The sequence below is a fragment of the Sus scrofa genome, chromosome 4 (genome assembly GCF_054392235.1).
Source record: "Sus scrofa isolate SSC_HxYL_T2T_F1_AM1 chromosome 4, Sscrofa_HxYL_maternal_Yorkshire_Landrace_v2.0, whole genome shotgun sequence".
NCBI classification, from domain to species: Eukaryota; Metazoa; Chordata; class Mammalia; order Artiodactyla; family Suidae; genus Sus; species Sus scrofa.
In genome coordinates, this window is record NC_139386.1 from 67358624 (window position 1) to 67377486 (window position 18863).

At 42.5% G+C, this 18863-nt stretch overlaps 1 protein-coding gene and 1 long non-coding RNA gene across 2 annotated transcripts in view; both read right to left on the reverse strand.

Moving 5' to 3' along the window:
* KCNB2 (potassium voltage-gated channel subfamily B member 2) overlaps positions 1 to 18863 on the reverse strand; it is a 428677-nt gene that overhangs the window by 150110 nt on the left and 259704 nt on the right. The window lies entirely within an intron of this gene.
* LOC146403842 (uncharacterized) lies at positions 14484 to 18760 on the reverse strand. The gene is made up of 2 exons (XR_014843692.1): positions 17536 to 18760; positions 14484 to 17241 (listed from the first exon to the last, which is right to left on the reverse strand). It is a non-coding gene; the product is annotated as an uncharacterized LOC146403842 (long non-coding RNA).

Sequence of the window (18863 nt, forward strand, 5' to 3'; positions counted from 1 at the left end):
GGAAATGAGGCCATGCTGCTGCTTTCCTGCTCAGTCTCATAGCCCTCACTTGGTCCATCTGGAAAGCTTCCTGCTCTAAGCCTGAATACAAGCCACTTCCTCTTAGATACTTTTTCTCATGTGCCCAGATAAAGCATCTCTTCTTGGTGATTTTACTGCCTTTATCCGACCTCTACAGTAGCCCTCATTACACTGCATAAGAGCAGAGGGTTTCCTGTGGTGGAGGATAATGTGTCTTCCTCATTTAGATCTAAGAGCAGGGGCCATGATTTTTTTTTGTACTTTTCTTTTTATGGCCAAACCTATGGAAGTTCCCAGTCTAGGGGTGGAATTGGATCTGCAGCTGAGGCCTATGGTAGAGTCCTCATGGCAATGTCAGATTCGAGCTGCATCTGCAACCTAGGCTGCAGGTAGTGGCAACACTGGATTCTTAGCCCACTGAGTGAGGCCAGGGATTGAACCTGCATCCTCAAAGAAACAACATCAAGTCCTTAACTTGTTGAGCTGAAACAGGTACTCCTTGATTTTCATTTTTACATATTCCATGTCTCAAATCATGCTTAATAAATATATTATGAAATCAAGAAATGCTCCAGAAAAAAACAATTAGGGATCCTGGAAAATATTCAGACAATAGTATGATCTACAAAAGTAACTATATCTAGTCACGTGTGATGGAACATGATGGAGGATAATGTGAGAAATGTATGTATATGTGTGTAGATGGGTCACTTTGCAGTACAGCTGAAACTGACAGAACACTGTAAATTAAGTATAATGGAAAAAATAAAACTATTACCAAAAAACCCAAAACAAAGGTAAGGGGCTTATTATCTGACCTTCAAAATTCAGGTCTAAAACCTAAACTATAGTTGGTACAATATCTACCTTTCCAAAGGGGCTCATCAAAATGTTGTTCAGAAGAGCTCAGAGAGGAGTTCCCGTCATGGCTCAGTGCTTAGCAAATCCGACTAGGAACCATGAAGTTGCGGGTTCAATCCCTGGCCTTGCTCAGTGGGTTAAGGATCTGGCATTGCCGTGAGCTGTGGTGCAGGTTGCAGACGTGGCTCCGATCCCGCGTTGCTGTGGCTCTGGTGTAGGCTGGTGGCTACAGCTCTGACTGGACCCCTAGCCTGGGAACCTCCATATGCCTCGGGAGCAGCCCTAGAAAAGGCAAAAAGACCAAAAAAAAAAAAAAAAAGAAGAAGAGCTCAGAGAATGTGGTCTATTCTTTTTCCAAACATGGGAAAATAAGACACTGTTGTCCATGAAGATATCTTAGGTTTGGCAGACAAACATCTAAAAAGGGGGTTTGTGATGGCTGAATATACTATGTTACACTTCTATTTCAATCAAGTAATGGCATCTTTGAAACGGGACTCTGGCAGGACTTTGTATTGGTCCCATCATCTCCAGATCTAACAGGAGAGGATGTAACACAAGCTAATTGCATTGTTTTCCCTGAGGGGAAACACAGGATTCAAGTCAGGGTTTGTTCCTTTTACGTTTTTGAGGCACTGGTGGATCATCTCACACAGGAAACGGAATGAATGTAATGTGAGGAAAACTATACAAAGCATTCCTTGCACCGACCTCAATTGGAATAAAAGTTTCTTTTTTTTAAAGATTTTTATTTTTTCCATTATGGTTGATTTACAGTGTTCTGTCAATTTCTACTGTATAGCAAAGTGACCCAGTCTTATATGTGCATATGTGTGTGTATATATAAGAATATATACATTCTTTCTCACACAATATCCTCCATCATGTTCCATCACAAGTGACTACATAGAGTTCACTGTGCTACACAGCAGGATCTCACTTCTTATCCACTCCAAATGCAATAGTTTACATCCATTAAATCTCAAACTCCCAATCCATCCCACTCCCTCCCCCTTGGCAACCACAAGTCTGTTCTCCAAGTCCATGAGTTTCTTTTCTGCTCAAAGGTTCTTTTGTGCCATATATTAGATTCCAGATATACATGATGTTATATGGTATTTGTCTTTCTCTTTCTGACTTACTTCACTTAGTATGAGAGTCTCTAGTTCCATCCATGATGCTGCAAATAGCACTGTTTTGTTCTTTTTATGGCTGAGTTGTATTCCATTGTGTATACATATCACATCTTCTTAATCCATTCACCTGTAGATGGACATTTAGGTTGTTTCCATGTCTTGGTTATTAGGAATTGTGCTATCGTGAATGAGTGCATGTGTCTCTCTTCTAGGAAGACTCTGAATCTGCAGGGAAGTTTGAAGTTTGGATGGCACCCTTATTAATGGAAGCCAGGCACCCGGGCCCATTTTTATTATCGGTACCTGGAAAAGGAACATCACTCTACAGAGTGTCACTTCAGAAGGTGAATCTGAAATTCTATCTGTTATAATAATAAACACAACTGCAGCCAATTGTATCCTTCTCCTTGAAGGGTTGAGACCAAAAAAAAAAAAAAAAAAAAAAAAAAAATCTGTGGAAAGGGAGTAGAGATTGTCTCATTGGCAAAACTTACCTATTGACTCCCAACAGACAAATTAGGTATTGGACCTTTGATGAAGTTGTTGTTGCTTTTTTTCTTTTTTGGCCACCCCATGGTATATGGAATTACTGGGCTGGAGATCAGATCTAAGCCACAGTTGAGACTCATGCCGTAGCTGTGGCAACGCTGGATCCTTTAACCCACTGTGCTGGGCCTAGGATTGAACTTGTGCAGAGGTTGCTGCCTAGTGCTGCAGAGATGCCGCCGATTCCATTGTGCCACAGTGGAAACTCCTTTTATGGAATTCTAAGGTAATAACCATATTTTCTCAAATATGGAGCCTTGGGGAGCTAATGGCACTGACTCAAGTGAGTTCCTGGCCTCAATGGAGATTCTTTACAAATAAACTTTTGTTCAGGAAAAAACGAGCTGCCTCAGGAATCTTTTTATTACACAGATTGCAAACTTATTCAATAACCAAAAATTGTGGGCCAAGAGACACAGTGTCCCATAATTAAGGACTGAACTCGGTAAACATTCATGAATTATGGTTGAATAAAATATAGAAATGTAGTACATTGTTTTTTCCACTGAGTAAATTGGACTGCTTTCTTGAAGGAGGAATATGGTTCTATTCCAATGACATGATGCTTTTGCCAAGCTAGGTTTCTAAAGGATTTTCTTGTTTGTTCTTTTACTGTCCTTTTCAACTGATGAAGACATTATAAAAAGCAAAACAAAAAGCATTCACACACACATGCAAACACACACACACCTCAAGGTATTCCATGGGCATGTGGAAAAAGCCTGATTCTACATCCAAATACACATAGCTCTGATCATTTCGGTTCCGTGCTCAAAAACTTTCAGTCTAAGGTCTGCAAGTGAAACTGAAATTCATTAACTTAGTTTTCACACTGGACTAGCCTCAAGTAGCCAGCCCGATTGTCCCTTACTCCAATGTACCAGGCAGATGGACTATAGCTTTCTTCAAAAGCACCCCAACATAAAACTTTTCCGTGTTAAGTATGCAATATTTACAGCTCCACTTACTGATATTCTCTTAATCCTTTAATAGTCATATCGAATGAAGTTTCTTCTAAGAGTCCTTTCTGACTAAAATTAACCTCTGTCCTCCCACAATATCAAGTTTCTCCTTGAATTCTTTTTCTGTCTGTCCCTGTCTCGAGATACCTCCCTCCTTAAACTCCTAGCACAGGTCCTGGCCACTGAGTATGGAAAACATATTTGCTGCTTCCCTGTCACTCTCCTCTGCCAAATTCAGAATATAAGGTTATTATCTTTCTAGATACTCGTCAGACCTAATAGTCTATGACGTTATGGTCATGGAGGTTTTCTCTTGCCTGATCTCTTACCCTTTTTTTCTGTAAGTCGCAATGCAGTCTTTGAGTTTGAGAACATATGAAGTGCTAAGGGAATTGTGTCATCAGTGTTTTGAAAGTATATGATACTTGTTTAAATTATTGCCGTGCTTTGTTAAGTTCTGAAGACCAAACGTGTATTGGAGGATAATAATAATGCATTCTGGGGCAGTGGTTAGTTGAAAAGAGTTGAGTCCCTTCCATATATTTATTTGTTATGTATTTAGTTTTTTAGGCTGGGGGTAAGGAGAAAAGTACTGTTAATTCAATTGTATATTAAGGAAGCTCAAGTTGATTTGCTCAAGGTGTCAGCACCAGAATGGTCATTAGGAAGCAGTTATTCTCCAGTACATTTCACCTGGCTCTCTGATTTGTGAAAAATGACCTTGACGATGTGACTAAAGGTCATCCCCAAGAGCTGAGAAGATGAAAGTGGGCCATTCTCCCATGGTCCTCACACAAGGTATATGTAGCTTGAGTGTCTGCATTTTGGAGTTAAAGCTTGTAACTGAGAAAGCTGTGCCATGAGATTCCCACTGTGACACTTCACAATGATAGAGCCCAGGAGAGGTGGTGCCACGTGAACAAAGATGGTCTTGGAGAAGCACCACTCCCGAGGCTCCAAGAATAGAGATGATAAGAGATTCTCTTCATTATTTGTCACTTCTTTGACCCACCAAATGATCTGGGAACATCCTCATCCTGGGCCTCTTCCCCTAAAAGACCATTCCTAATAGGAGTCTGAACTCTACTGTATGGTAGAGCATCACTCTTCTAGGGCAACTTACAGTGTCCTAATGGGATGGATGAAGTAGGGAAATAGAAATGAAATAGAAACCAATAGGTTTGGCTGTGTGGTAGGGTGGGAGGTGGGGGTGGGCCAGGCAGGAGGGGGAGTGGACTTTCGTTATCCTGCCAAAAAGAAACCCACTATTTATCGGCATCTGTGAACACCAGGATTCCCAAGTTGGCAGAGCCAGGTTTCAGTATCAGCTAGTTTTAGATTTCCAAGAGTAGAAGGGCAGAATAAATAAAAGTCCATGTTATAAGCACTTATTGAACAATTCTATGAGTAAGGCACTATGCTCAGTGCTATGGTAGATATGATAAAAAAATACACAGAGGGAGTTCCTGTCGTGGCGCAGTGGTTGACGAATCCAACTAGGAACCATGAGGTTGCGGGTTCGATCCCTGGCCTCGCTCAGTGGGTTAAGGATCCGGCATTGCCATGAGCTGCGGTGTAGGTTGCAGACGCGGCTCGGATCCCGCATTGCTGTGGCTCTGGCATAGGCCGGTGGATACGGCTCCGATTAGACCCCTAGCCTGGAAACCTCCATATGCTGCGGGAGCGGTCCAAGAAATGGCAAAAAGATTAAAAAAAAAAAAAAATACACAGAGACCCTGCCTTCAGAAAGACTTTAAGTTCCAGTGGGTGTGTCAGAACATTCATGTTTGGGTCACTGAAGTGACCCAAGTCACTGTTTGTCTGTTTTGGACAAACAGACAAACACATCATTGAGAGGCAGAGATTTGGGGTGAAATTCTCTCTTTGTATGCTAGTTTTAAGGCACAGCTAAGAGTGTTTCCATGGGGTCGCACATGGAGGTAGAGCCTGCAGAGTTCCAAGCCTAAGGCTATTTCCTTCAAACATATAAAAATGCAAAATATATAAGTTGTCTCTCAGGATCAAGGACAAATGCAGAATTGCTGTATGTGTTCCAGCCTTGACCCATCATGCAGTATCTTAATGAAAGTATTTTGAAGAATTCAATGTATGTATATTAAGCAAGGAAAAGGTGGGCTAAGAATGACAAAGAAAGAATATTGCAGAAGACAAGTGGGATAGGAAAAGTGATCTAAAAAATGGTTTGACAACAGATATAAAATTTTGAAAGTTCTGACTGTAACAAAAACAATTCAAAAAGATTGGAAGACGAGACCCCTCTTTTGGCTGTTTGTCTACCTCTTCCTCTCCAACTCCCCCAAAGACATCCATGGGGTACATCCAGTAGCATTTATAGATAAGCCCACGAGAGTTGTCAGGGACTTGCCGCCGCGGTTGGCATAATCAGAATCTAGTCAGGCCATGTTACCGTGAGCGACGTGGGGTAATTGGTTTCAGAGCTACGCTTTGTCAGCAAGGGTTATCCCAGATGGATGAGAAGATGCTTCAAACCTGGCAGGTGCTGGACGCAGAAGCCCACAAACCTCAGTTCACTTTATTAAGCTATTCTTATTTGCAGCACATTTTCTTGGTGATGAAGTTAAAAATATAAGTCAAAGAATAAATAGGTCCAATTACAGAAATTAAAAGCTGAACTCTTATCGTCTGTAGTCAATGCAGGGTCTCCTCTGAGCACACAGGGCATGGAGGACTCTGCTGCTGACAGCACTCCTTACAAATGAGGCCACTTTTAATTTTTTTTTAAATTTTTTTTTTTATTACACTCACAGCTTCGGGGGGTAATTTATTGTCAGTGTTTACTGGTAAGGCATGGAAGCCAGAACTTCAGGTTTCTCAGATGATAAAATAGGAAGACTTTGAGTTCTCATTATGGCGCAACGGAAACCAATCCGACTGGCAACCATGAGGTTGCAGGTTTGATCCCTGGCCTCGCTCAGCGGGTTGAGGATCCGGCGTTGCCGTGAGCTGTGGTGTAGGTCGCAGACACGGCTCAGATCTGGTGTTGCTGTGGCTGTGGCGTAGGCCATCAGCTGTAGCTCCGATTTGACCCCTAGCCTCCATATGCCGTAAGTGTGGCCCTAAAAGGACAAAAGACAAAAAAATAAAAATAAAAAAATAGGAAGACTTTTTCCACCACAGAGGTACTTTTTCAGGAGTCTGTGGGGACTGCATTGATAGAACCACCAAACATCTTCTAGGACACTTTTAACAATACTCCTTGCAAATTCAGATAAACAAGGATTCTCCTTTAGAGATGACAAATGTTATCACCAGCATCACCTGAATGGCGAAACGAGGACCATAAAAGGATCTGAAGTTATTATTATGATCTTATCATCTCGTATATCATAGCCTGTTATCATTATTAACCTAGAGGGGGCCCTACACTGTTGGTGGGAATGTAAGTTGGAACAACCACTATGGAAGATAGCATGGGGGTTCCTCAGAAAACTAAATATAGAACTATCATACAATCCAGCAATCCCACTCCTAGGCACATATCCAGACAAAACTCTAAATGAAAAAGATACTTTCACCCTTATGTTCACAGCAGCCCTATTTACAATAGCCAAGATATGGAAAAACCTAAATGTCCATCAACAGAGGAATGGATAAAGATGTTGTATATTTATACAATGGAATATTACTTAGCCATAAAAAAGAATGAAATAATGACATTTGCAGCAAAATGGATGGACCTAGAGATTCTCATACTGAGTGAAGTAAGTCAAAGACAAATACTATATGATATCACTTTATGTGGAATCTAAAATTTGACACAAATGAACCTATTTATGAAATAGAAATAGACTCATAGACAAGGAGAACAGACTGGTATTTGCCAAGGGAGACAAGGTGGGGTGAGGCAGGGATAGAGAGGGAGGCTGAGGTTAGCAGATGTTAGCTGTTATATAAGGACAGGATAAACAGCAAGATCCTACTATATAGCACAGGGGACTATATTAAATGTCATAAGATAAATCATAATAGAAAAGAATATTAAAGAAGAATGTGTATATATGTACAACTGACATTGTAAATCAGCTACATGTCAATTAAAAAATTAAAAAAAAAAACACACCCTATAAGTTCTCGTTGTGGCTCAGAAGGTTAAGAACCTGATGCTGCCTCTCTGAGGATGCAGGTTTGATCCCTGGCCTCATTTAGTGGGTTAAGGCCCCGGTGTTGCCACAAGCTGCAGCATGTATGCTGCAGATGTGGCTTGGATTCTGTTTGTTGTGGTTGTCGCATAGTTCTGCAGCTGCAACTCTGATTCAACCCCAGCCGAAGGAACTTCCATGTGCTTCAGGTGGGTCCTAAAAATACAAAAATAAAATAAAATAAAAATTTAAAACACCTAAAAAAAGACAAAAAATACAAAAATAAAAAACATAGAAAGGTCTTGCTGTACACAATAAATGGAACTATTTGTACTTACAGAGAGTTGAACACTCTTCATCCCACTTGCCCACTGGATTTGCCGAAGAACAGTTCTGAGAACACCTAGCAGGCTCTCTGCTCAGGAATTGTCAGATAATAACTTTCTGGACACTTGGCAAAGTGACTTTATACAAGACACATACATGCAGGAGCATACTTTTCATTATGTGGTGGATAAGAATTTGGTGATAAACTAAAATTTGCATATAATTACTTTAGCCACAATAAAGTATAAAATATTTCTGTTTGGTTTATTTATTCTGTGCAATAGGTCAAAAACTATTCATTTGGCATTCATTTCCAGGAGAGTTTAATAGGATATTTTGATTTTGTAATTTTTAGTAAGAGTAAATCTGATTAGATTGAATAGGTACATAAATTTCAACCTTATTATCTTAATAAATGTCCTATGTATTTATAAATTCTCCCATAGCAGCAGCAAGAAGCTGAAAACCACAATTTCTTTAAAATTTGACAGGAATCTGTTTTCTGAAACTGTCCTAAAGTCACAGGAATAGTGATGAAAATAACTCTGTTTTCTATTTCTTTGGAAAGTTACCAAATTTCTGGCTCTATAGTTAACATTAGCCAGCAGTTTGCCTCAATGAAAAGGAGCAAATATATTTATTTCTATATCCTTTTAGACCTAAGATCACCTCTCTCAATTAGGTCTTCTGTGTTTGTGATGAAAACCCAGGAACATATAAGGCATTTTAGATTTGGGTCTGAAAGATCAAACCCAAGCCTGTAATAGTTCAAACACCGATTATCCCAACGGCGCCAAACAGGTGGTCACCCCATGACAAACAAACCTGAACAAACATCTCCTTCAGTAAATATTTCCTGGTGATATGAAAGATCATGGGTCATAAATGTGCTTGCTTAATGTAAGACATGCCAGGTGGAACTTTAAAGGGCAACCAGTATGATTTGTTTATGACTGCAAGCAAGGAGCTTTACTTTCAGGGTCTACTTTTTTTTTTTTTTTTTTGCCATTTCTTGGGCCGCTCCCATGGCATATGGAGGTTCCCAGACTAGGGGTTCAATCGGAGCTGCAGCCACTGGCCTATGCCAGAGCCACAGCAACGCGGGATCCGAGCCGAGTCTGTAACCTATACCACTGCTCACGGCAACGCCAGATCCTTAACCCACTAAGCGAGGCCAGGGATCGAACCCACAATCTCATGGTTCCTAGTCCGATCCGTTAACCACTGAGCTACGACAGGAACTCCTCCGGGGGGTCTACTTTTTCCTGGGTGTTACATGCTATATTGCTTCTCAGGACTATATATTCATCTTTCAGTTATTAGGAGCAAAAGACCCATCTTTTTTCATACTCTTTAAAAATTATAGAAGCTAATTTCACGATCGATGCATCATTCTATTTATCAGTGAGGGACACTGGCTTGCTTGCTGTAGGAAGAGGAACAGAATCTGCTTGTTCTTGATTGTGATCTGAATAAAGGCTGCACAAATGTTTCTGGCTTTGTTTGGCATGTCTTTGAAGTCATCTTCAGGAGTTTTGCCCTATCCTAATTTTTCACAGTTTGCCTTGATGTGGAACACTTCAGGACACCTAAGGGGTGAAATTCTAGTTAGTCTAGTTTCAGGGTTTTTGTTTGTTTGTTCTCGGAAATGAAGATCGCTGATAGATAATTACTAAGCTCAAAGTAATCTGAGCTGATTTCCTAAATCATGGACACGGCCAGCCCTTAGTGGCACAGGGGCCCCTTCATGCATTGCACTCTCCTTTCAACAAATTAAGGTTGCTTTTAAAATATGTTAGTAGTCTATTCACATGACACGGTTTTTGATGTCAATCTTGGACTCGTTGCAGAAAACATCCAGATTATTATTTTTTGTGAATTTGCTCCCCTAGTTCTGAAGTTGGTCATTTTAATTCATTGAAATTTCTAGCCGTGCCCATAATTGTTATTTCTTACCTATCAACCCTCTTAGGTCCTACTGAATTTTTAAAGAAAAAGGGTAATAGAACATATGTAAAATTTACTGAGTCACTGTTTGTCTACTTTGGAATGTATCCACTCACTGTACTTTAGAAAGAAATATGATCCATACACTCTATTTTTCTGTGTTGGTATTAAAACTCTAAATCTTACTTATCTTGTAATGATGCTGCATTAATCCTACACTCACACACGTGCCCACGCATGCGTGTGCGCGCACACACACACACACACACCTTTAACATCTTCACTTATATATTTTCAGTCTTGGTCTATTTTTCAAAAAGTGTCCATGAACTTGTGGCAAGAATCTCAGTGTCATTAACAGTGTGACTTTTGGGGACTGTATTTCCCAACCCCCAAATCGGGGCAGAGATTTTTCCGGTGGTTACTTCTCTATCAGACCCTCAGCAGCATTAAAGCCAGATGGCCATTCCTTTCTTCTTGAAACACTTTTGACTTTGGCTGTTTTCTCTCCAGACACTCCCAAGCAGTCTTCTTGACTTAAACAGTTTCTATGAAACGGAGGCGGGCAGGGGGTGCTTCTAAATTTGCATCTCCAGCCTCAATCTTGAGCTGAACCACACCATCATATATTTAACTGCCTGCTTGATATTGCCACTAGCTGACCAAGATACAAGTTGAACAAGAGATTCCTATTTGTAAACCTTATTATATGTAGGCCTTACATATTAATATATATATATATATATATATTTTTTTTTTTTTTTTTTCTTTTCTATGGCCGCATCTGTGGCATATGGAGGTTCCCAGGCTAGGGGTCTAAGCGGAGCTGTAGCCACTGGCCTACACCACAGCCACAGCAACGCAGGATCCGAGCCGTGTCTGCGACCTACACCACAGCTCACAGCAACCCTGGATCCTTAACCCACTGAGTGAGGCCAGGGATTGAACCCGCAACCTCATGGTTCCTAGTCCGATTCGTTAACCACTGAGCCACGACAGGAACTCCATATTCATATTTTAGTTACCCCGCCCCCTTTAACCCGCTCCTCTCCAATCCTTCTCTAGCTCAGTAACAAACACCTCCATTCACACTGTTTCTTAACCACAAATTTAGGAGTCGTTCCATCTCCAATCCAGTACGTGCAGTTGACTCCACACCATCTGCCTATAAGGTATCAAGACTGACCATTTCTTCTGACCTGTTCCAGACCAGGGCAAACCACCACCATCTCTCTTCTGAAATACTCCAATCGCCTCTGAACTGATTTTCTTTCGGTCTTGCAAAATCTACCCCCATCCGTTTTCCACTAAGTGATGTTGAGGCAGAATATTAAGTCAGGCAGTTAGTGTAGGAGCACGGGCTCCTATACATTCTTTTGATATGGATATTGATTAACCTTTGTGGATTAAGGGCTCCAGGCAGTAAGAGCTCCACAGACCTTGTTTTATCATAGGAAATGGGCATTTCCCACAGACTTTGTTTACTATAGGAAATGCGAATGTCTAGCCCACTCCTCAACGGATAAAAAAGGAATGAGAGAAATGGTGACTTCATCTAAGGAAAGAAAAGGATAAAAAAAAACCATAAAACTTACAGGGGACATTTCCAACCCTAAAAGCCCTATTGGACAAGGACTGATAAGTAATTGAACAAGGCCAGTGGGAGAAAACCATGTCTTTCTGGACCCCCTCATCTTTAAGGAATAAAAACCCCTAAAGGACAATAGAGAAAGGGGCTCTTCTCCCCCCTCCCAGCTGTCCTGGGAGCTATTTATCTGCCTTTCTTTAGTAGACTTTGCTTGCTTGCTGCCTGTGTGTTCGCGGAGTTCATTCTTCTACTGCCGTGAACAAGAACCCAGATTCCAGGATCATCTTTCCTGTTTCAGTGTTACTCCCTTGCTGAAAGCCATTCAGTTAAAGTTACTTCTTATTCTCTGTAAAATCAAATGCTGAATCTGGCTTTTAAAGCCTTGCTTAATGGGTCTCACTCCTTTTCTGCATATTCTTTGTGGAGAAAACTCTTGTTGAAACACCTGAGATTTTGAATCAAAATCTGGAGTGGACCTTGACTTTGGTTTCTTGTTTTTGTTTTTTAAAGCCCTAGTGAAACCAGCAGCACCAATGGCCTGAACCTAGCCAGAACACGGACTGGGACTCGAACCCTTCTGCCGGGACTCAAACCCAGCCTAAACCCAGATTGGGACTTGAACCCATGGTTTTAAATTAGAATCACTCACCCAGTGACTGGACTCACTGAGCTTCAGGTTCTTCACGCTTCTATGCAGAAGGAATTCAATGAGAGACAAAGTGATAGGCAAGAAATAGATTTATTAGGGTAGGAGGCTACAAGCGGGCAGGCGTGGAAGCTCTGCCCCAAGGATCCCGTGGGGCACAGTTTTATCATCTAGGAGGAGTGGGGGTCGGAAAAGACCACCTCTTCCTCTTTCTTAGGGAAGTAGCTTCTCCTTAGTATCCAGTAAGGTGTGTATTCAAATCAGCAGAAGGGCGGTCCTCAAACTCCTGCCCTTGGTCTGAATCTGAATGCAGACCTCATCCAGATCCCACCCAATATCGCAGGCTTCCAAGAATCAAGCAAGCCTGCCTCATTCTGATGGCTTTTTTGAGCAATTGATTAACTCACAGTGATCTCCCGAAGTCCCCTAGATTTCCCTCTCCATCTATGACCCTTTATTGAGATTTCTACAACTACCTGTGCCTACTCCATCTCTATCACTAGGATGTACAGCCAGGGTTGAAAACACTGCCTATATGACTGGTCCACCTGCCCACCTCTGTGCCCCTGTCTTTTCTGACTCTTGCTTTCTTTCTTGCTGTTCTAGCTCCAGTGGCCTCCAATGTCCTAAGCCCACTCCTGCCTTGAGCATGTTTTCACTCCAGATTTTATAAGCATGGCTCATTCCTGGCATTTGGTTCTCAGCTCAACTGTCACCTCTTCGAAGCGGCTTTCCCTAATCACTAACTCCCAGGTGACCACTGGTCTTTATCACACTCCCTGTTTTTCTGTCCTAGTTTTCATTGTTTCTCGTCTGTTTCTTCTTTCATTTTGCTCATCCCTCTAGACTGTAAGTTTGATAAAAGCAGAAACCAACCTCCGTACTTAAAATACGATAGATTACCAACAAATATTTGATAAATGGACAAATCAATGTGGTATGAGTATAATCTCAAAAAAAATAAGATAGAATATTGAAACTGGTACTTTCTTTAAAAAAAAAATCTGGGAAATTTCAGTTTCTTAACACACTAAAATGCTGAACATTTTGTAGCCAGTCTCTCTTGTTTGAAGCATCCTTCCTTGCTTTGCGAAGGTGAGAAGGGAGAGGTTCTTTTTCCTCACTGTTTTAACTGCTTAAATTTTAAGATATTTAATCAGTAGGGATCAAAAACATCCGGCAACCTATAGTTTTATTGATAAGCGTTATTGATCCATCACCAGGCTATTATCCATCATCTGGCTGATGATACAGACAGAGATCAAGGCAGGGCATTTAACTGAGGATTCTTGTCTGTCTTGCAGACACACAATTTAGTTCCCAGGCTATCAGTGAGGTTATCACATGGTGGAGCTCAGTGATTTCAACCTTGGCTGCACATTAGAACCTTCTGGGGAACTCAAAAAGTGTACATCTTCCTGGAATCTACAAGAGGATAATTAACATAGAATGTCTGACTATGGGGCTCTGGCATTTTTAGTTTTTTTTTCTTTTTTCTTTTTTTCCCTGTGGCTTCCCCCATGTGATTCTGCTGTGCAGTCAGGTTTAATAGCCACTGACAGTCAACACCATTTGGCCTGGGGAGAGAGCAAAAAATCCATTAAATATGCTAATACAAGTAGAAAATATCTGGGACTAGAGGAATCCTTTGCTGACAATAGTGCTGTTTAGTTTTTACCTTGAGACACCTTGATTTTTCACTTCATCACCTTAATTTACAAAGTCACGAATGCTATCAGTGGTCATAAAAGAAAAATACGTAGATTTTTTTTTTTTTAAGGAAAATGTTTTTACAGTGCTTATTAAGCTGGAGAAATGCAGAATGTGCAATTTATTGAAAGGGACAGAGTGGTTTTGCTAGCTCAACTATCTGGCTGCAAGAAGGCAGCCTGGGGCAATGCAGAGACCAGGCCTCAGGCAAGAGGTGAGTTTGACACTCACTCTGCAATTTACCAGCTCTGTGACTCTGGACAAGTTCCTGAGGTTTCTTAGTCTCATTTGTTTCCCTACAAATGGAATGATGACACCTTCCTCAATGAACACAGGTAGTATATGTAAAATGCTGGGCATGCCTGGTGAGTTGTTTGTTTTTGTTTTTGTTTTTTTCATTTTTGGCCGCCCATGGCATATGGAGTTCCTGGGCGAGGGATCAGATCCAAGTCACAGTCTTGATCTAAGCTGAAGCTGTGGTAACCCCAGATCCCTAACCCAATGTGCCAGCCCTGAGGATCGAACCCACATCCCAGTGCTCCCAAAAGGCCACCAATCCCATTGAGGCACAGTGGTAACTGCCCTGATGACTTTTTCTCTTTTTCATCTCTCTCTGAATTGCAGGTATATATCCCTTTACCAATGGGCCTGGGCCCAGCACATAGTCTTTTTTTTTTTTTGCTATTTCTTGGGCCGCTCCCGCGGCATATGAAGGTTCCCAGGCTAGGGGTCGAATCGGAGCTGTAGTCGCCGGCCTACGCCAGAGCCACAGCAACGCGGGATCCGAGCCGCGTCTGCAACCTACCCCACAGCTCACGGCAACGCCGGATCGTTAACCCACTGAGCAAGGGCAGGGACCGAACCCGCAACCTCATGGTTCCTAGTCGGATTCGTTAACCACTGCGCCACCACGGGAACTCCGGCCCAGCACATAGTAAGTGCAAAAGAAGTGCTTGGCCTGTCTATTGTCATGGCTCAAACTTTGCCAGGATGAATTTCACTTTTAGCCCTAAAAGGTGTGCTCTCAACCTCTTACTCAAAGTCCTCCCTCATCCTCTTGCAGGGGAGCGTGGATTACCCTTGTGCCTTCCTTACAGGTAAACAAGCCGTAAAAACTGGAGGCGAAAGATCCATGAACACGTTGGTTACCCTCAAATGATTATCAGTCAGCGTTTCACGGAGAAGAAGGGTGTCTTTTCAGTTTGACCCGCTGAAGGGAGCCCTGTCATTCAGGGAGGGTGGCCTTCCTATTCAGTGTAAGGTCTTAGACGAGGGAGTAGGTGATGCCTGAAGGGAGGTGCTCCCTACAGCTCATCGGTGTCCCACTTACAGCCCATGGACAGACAAACGTGCTATGTGCACAGGTTCAGCCTTGTTTCTTAAAATCCTAGGCCTTTCTTGTCGGAGACTGAGAAAAAGGGTCTCCAACTGTTACTGAACCAAACTTGCATTGGCTTGTCCACATGCAAGTAAGCCAGTTTACCAATAAGGGGTTGTGGTGAAGGAAAGTGCAATGTTTATTGTACGGCACCAAATGAGGAGTCCAAGGCAGATCGTGCCCCAAACACCCAAACTCCCTGATGGGTTCCAGGAAAGCATTTTTTTTTTTTTTTTTCCTTTTTACAGCTCCACCTATAGCATATTCAGGTTCCCAAGCTAGGGGTCAAATAAGAGCTGCAGCTGCTGGCCTACACCACAGCCACAGCAATACGGGATCCAAGCTGCATCTACAACCTATGCTGCAGCTTGCGGCAATGCCAGATCCTTAACCCACTGAGCAAGGCCAGGGATTGAACGCTTATCCTCATGGAAACCATGTCAGGTTCTTAATCCACTGAGCCACAACGGGAACTCCATGGAAAACACTTTTAAAGGCGGGGTGAGGGAGGGGAGTCCCAGGGTGCAGGATCGGCTCCTGCACAATTCTGATTGGTGGATGGTGAGGTAATGGGGCGGGGCCACAAGAGGTGACATTATCACTCCTCAGGCTCCAATAGACCTGGGGCTACACGCTCCTGGTAATCACTAGTTAATATCTTCCATTCGGTGGGTAGGCAGTTCTGTAAAACAACTCAGGAAATGTGCATCAGATACTGTTATCTAGGTACTTCAGAGACCCGCTGTCCCAGGAAGGCCCCATAGGATCCTGCTTGGTTACCTAACAAACCTCTAAGGTCTCCCCTCATAGGAGCTACTCTGAACATTTCAATCAAATTTTAGGGACCTCTTCCTCTCCAAGCCCCAACCATGCAAATCTCTGGGAGGGAGTCATTTGGTTATTCTTTCTTCCTCTCCTTGGTCTTTGTTTATTCATGGAAATGCTCCAATGGATATTTCCTTTATTCTGATTGTACAGTTGAATGAATAAAGTAACATTAATGGATTTATAAGACATTTGAATTGACAGTGACAGAAGAAGCATAATAAAAGCATACTGAATTTGATACTTCCTGGGACAGATATTTTTTATGAAGGCCTTTATATCAGCTGGCCACAGAGTCAGCTTAGGAAATATGAATTTCAAGTGCAAGCAAATTTTATTTATCACAAACAAATGAAGCAAAACTTAAAAAGAATGCCTGTAAGGCATTTTTCAAAGGTCTTAAAAGTTAGGATTCTGTTTGGTCCTTAAACATTTGGATATTATAAAAACACTAGGTGTAATGGGGAAAACCCACCAGTGCTCTCTTGATCCTATCGCCCTGCTGGCTAGAACCATCCTTCCCCCAGAGGTCAAGTTCTTGAAGACATTCTTTACCTGAGGTTTCCATTTCCCTACCTTCTATTACCTACTATAATCTGGCATCTGTCCTTGCATTCCACTGAAGCCACTGCAGTAATGTCACCAGTGACCTCTCAATTCTCAACTTCGATGGATACTTAGGAAATCCTCCTTACTTAACCTCTGTGGCTTTGACGCCTATTACCCTCTTGAATCCTTCTCTCCCCTGGTTCTCCTGCCTTCCTGATCTCCCCAGGGTCTTCATCCACTCTGGGTTCCTCTGGGAGGAACCTGGAGCTGACCTTGGTAGGTTCTCTTTCCTTGAGCTGCTCCCCTGGGGGCTTTCATTTACTGCTTGGACTTGACTCTGTCACCGACAGACGTGATGACAGCTTCTCCATCTGCACTTCTAGCCCCGACATCTTCCTAGGAGCTCCAGACTACGTTTCTACTTGTCTACTGGTGACATGCACTTAGTATCCCACAAGTGACTGAAAGGAAAGCATCCTAAAGGAACTCCATCACCCCTGAGCCCCTTTCCCTCTTGCCTCGAAGCACAGATTTGCACCCAATTCTTTGAACTAAGAAGCTGGGAGTCCGTCTTTTCATTTGACTCGTTCCTCATATCTGATTGACCACAAACCACTGGCAAGTCTATTTCTTTTTTTTTTTTTTTTTTTTTTTTTTTTTTTTTTTTTTTTTGTCTTTTTGCCATTTCTTGGGCCGCTCTCGCGGCATATGGAGGTTCCCAGGCTAGGGGTCGAATCGGAGCTGTAGCCACTGGCCTACGCCAGAGCCACAGCAACGCGGGATCCGAGCCGCGTCTGCGATCTACACCACAGCTCACGGCAACGCCGGATCTTTAACCCACTGAGCAAGGGCAGGGACCGAACCCGCAACCTCATGGTTCCTAGTCGGATTCGTTAACCACTGCGCCACCACGGGAACTCCTATTTCTTAAATATATCTTTTCAACATTCTTCTCTCCAGCTCTCAAGTTCAGATCCATACCACCTCTTGCTTGGATAGGTAGAGCGGTGAACTGGTCATCCTTTCTCTAAATACTCCAACTCTCTGCCATGACTCTCTCCAGCGCAGCACACACATCTTCATCAGAGTGATATGGAAAGCAGATCTCATTTTGCATGATCTTCTTGCTCCAAAAAATCTCTAGGGTCCCTTGCTGTCCTTGGGTAGCATGACTTCCTAGGTCCTTGTGCTTTGTCCTCCAAGTGACCTCCCTTAGGGTCATTCCCTGATACATGACCTACTGTCCATTCCTGAGTGGGCTGTGTTCCTTCGCGCCTCTCAGCTTTCTTACATCCCTGCTTCCTCCTCCTCCAATTAGACAATTTCTCATCCTTCAAGATCCAGCTCGGCAGTAACCCTTCTATTAAGTAGATGTAGATCCCTTTTTTGTGCTCCCACAGCAAAGAGAAGGACAGACTGTGGTTACAAAAATGCCCTCTGGAATTAGACACAAGTGAGTTCTTCTCTTTGCTGTAATACTTCACAACCATGAGCCACTGGACACCTAATCTCTCTAAGTCTATAAAATGTTGACAATCGGAGTTCCTGTTGTGGCTCAGCAGTTAATGAACCCAACCAGTATCCATGGGGATGTGGGTTTGATCCCTGGCCTTGCTCAGTGGGTCAAGGATCTGGAGTTTCTGTCAGCTGTGGTGCAGGTCGCAGACTCAGCTTGGATCCAGCATTGCTGTGGCTGTGGTGTAGGCCGGCAGCTTCAGTTCCGATTTGATCCGTAGCCTGGCAACCTCCATATGCCGCAGGTTTAGCCCAAAAAAGACAAAAAAAAAAAATGTTGAAAGTACAGTATTTTTAAATAAATATTAGATAAGATAAAGAATATAAAACAGTTGGCACGGTAACTGGAATATCCTAGAAAGCACCCAATAAATGATATTTATTATTATATTTTCATGGCAGTTAATCTTACAACAAACAACTATGTACTGTGTTCCTTTTTTTGTTTGTTTGTTTGTGTTTTTTTGTTTTTTAGGACTGCACCTGTGGCATATGGAAATTCCCAGTTCCCAGGCTAGGGATCGAACTGGAGCTGCAGCTGCGGGCCTATGCCACAGCCACAGCAGTGGGGGATCCAAGCTGAGTCTGTCAACTACACCATAGCAATGCCAGATCTCTGACCCACTGAGCAAGGCCAGGGATCAAACCCGAGTCCTCATGGATACTACTTGGATTTGTTTGCACTGCGCCATGACGGGAACTCCCTGTACTGCATTTCTGGTTTATTGTAA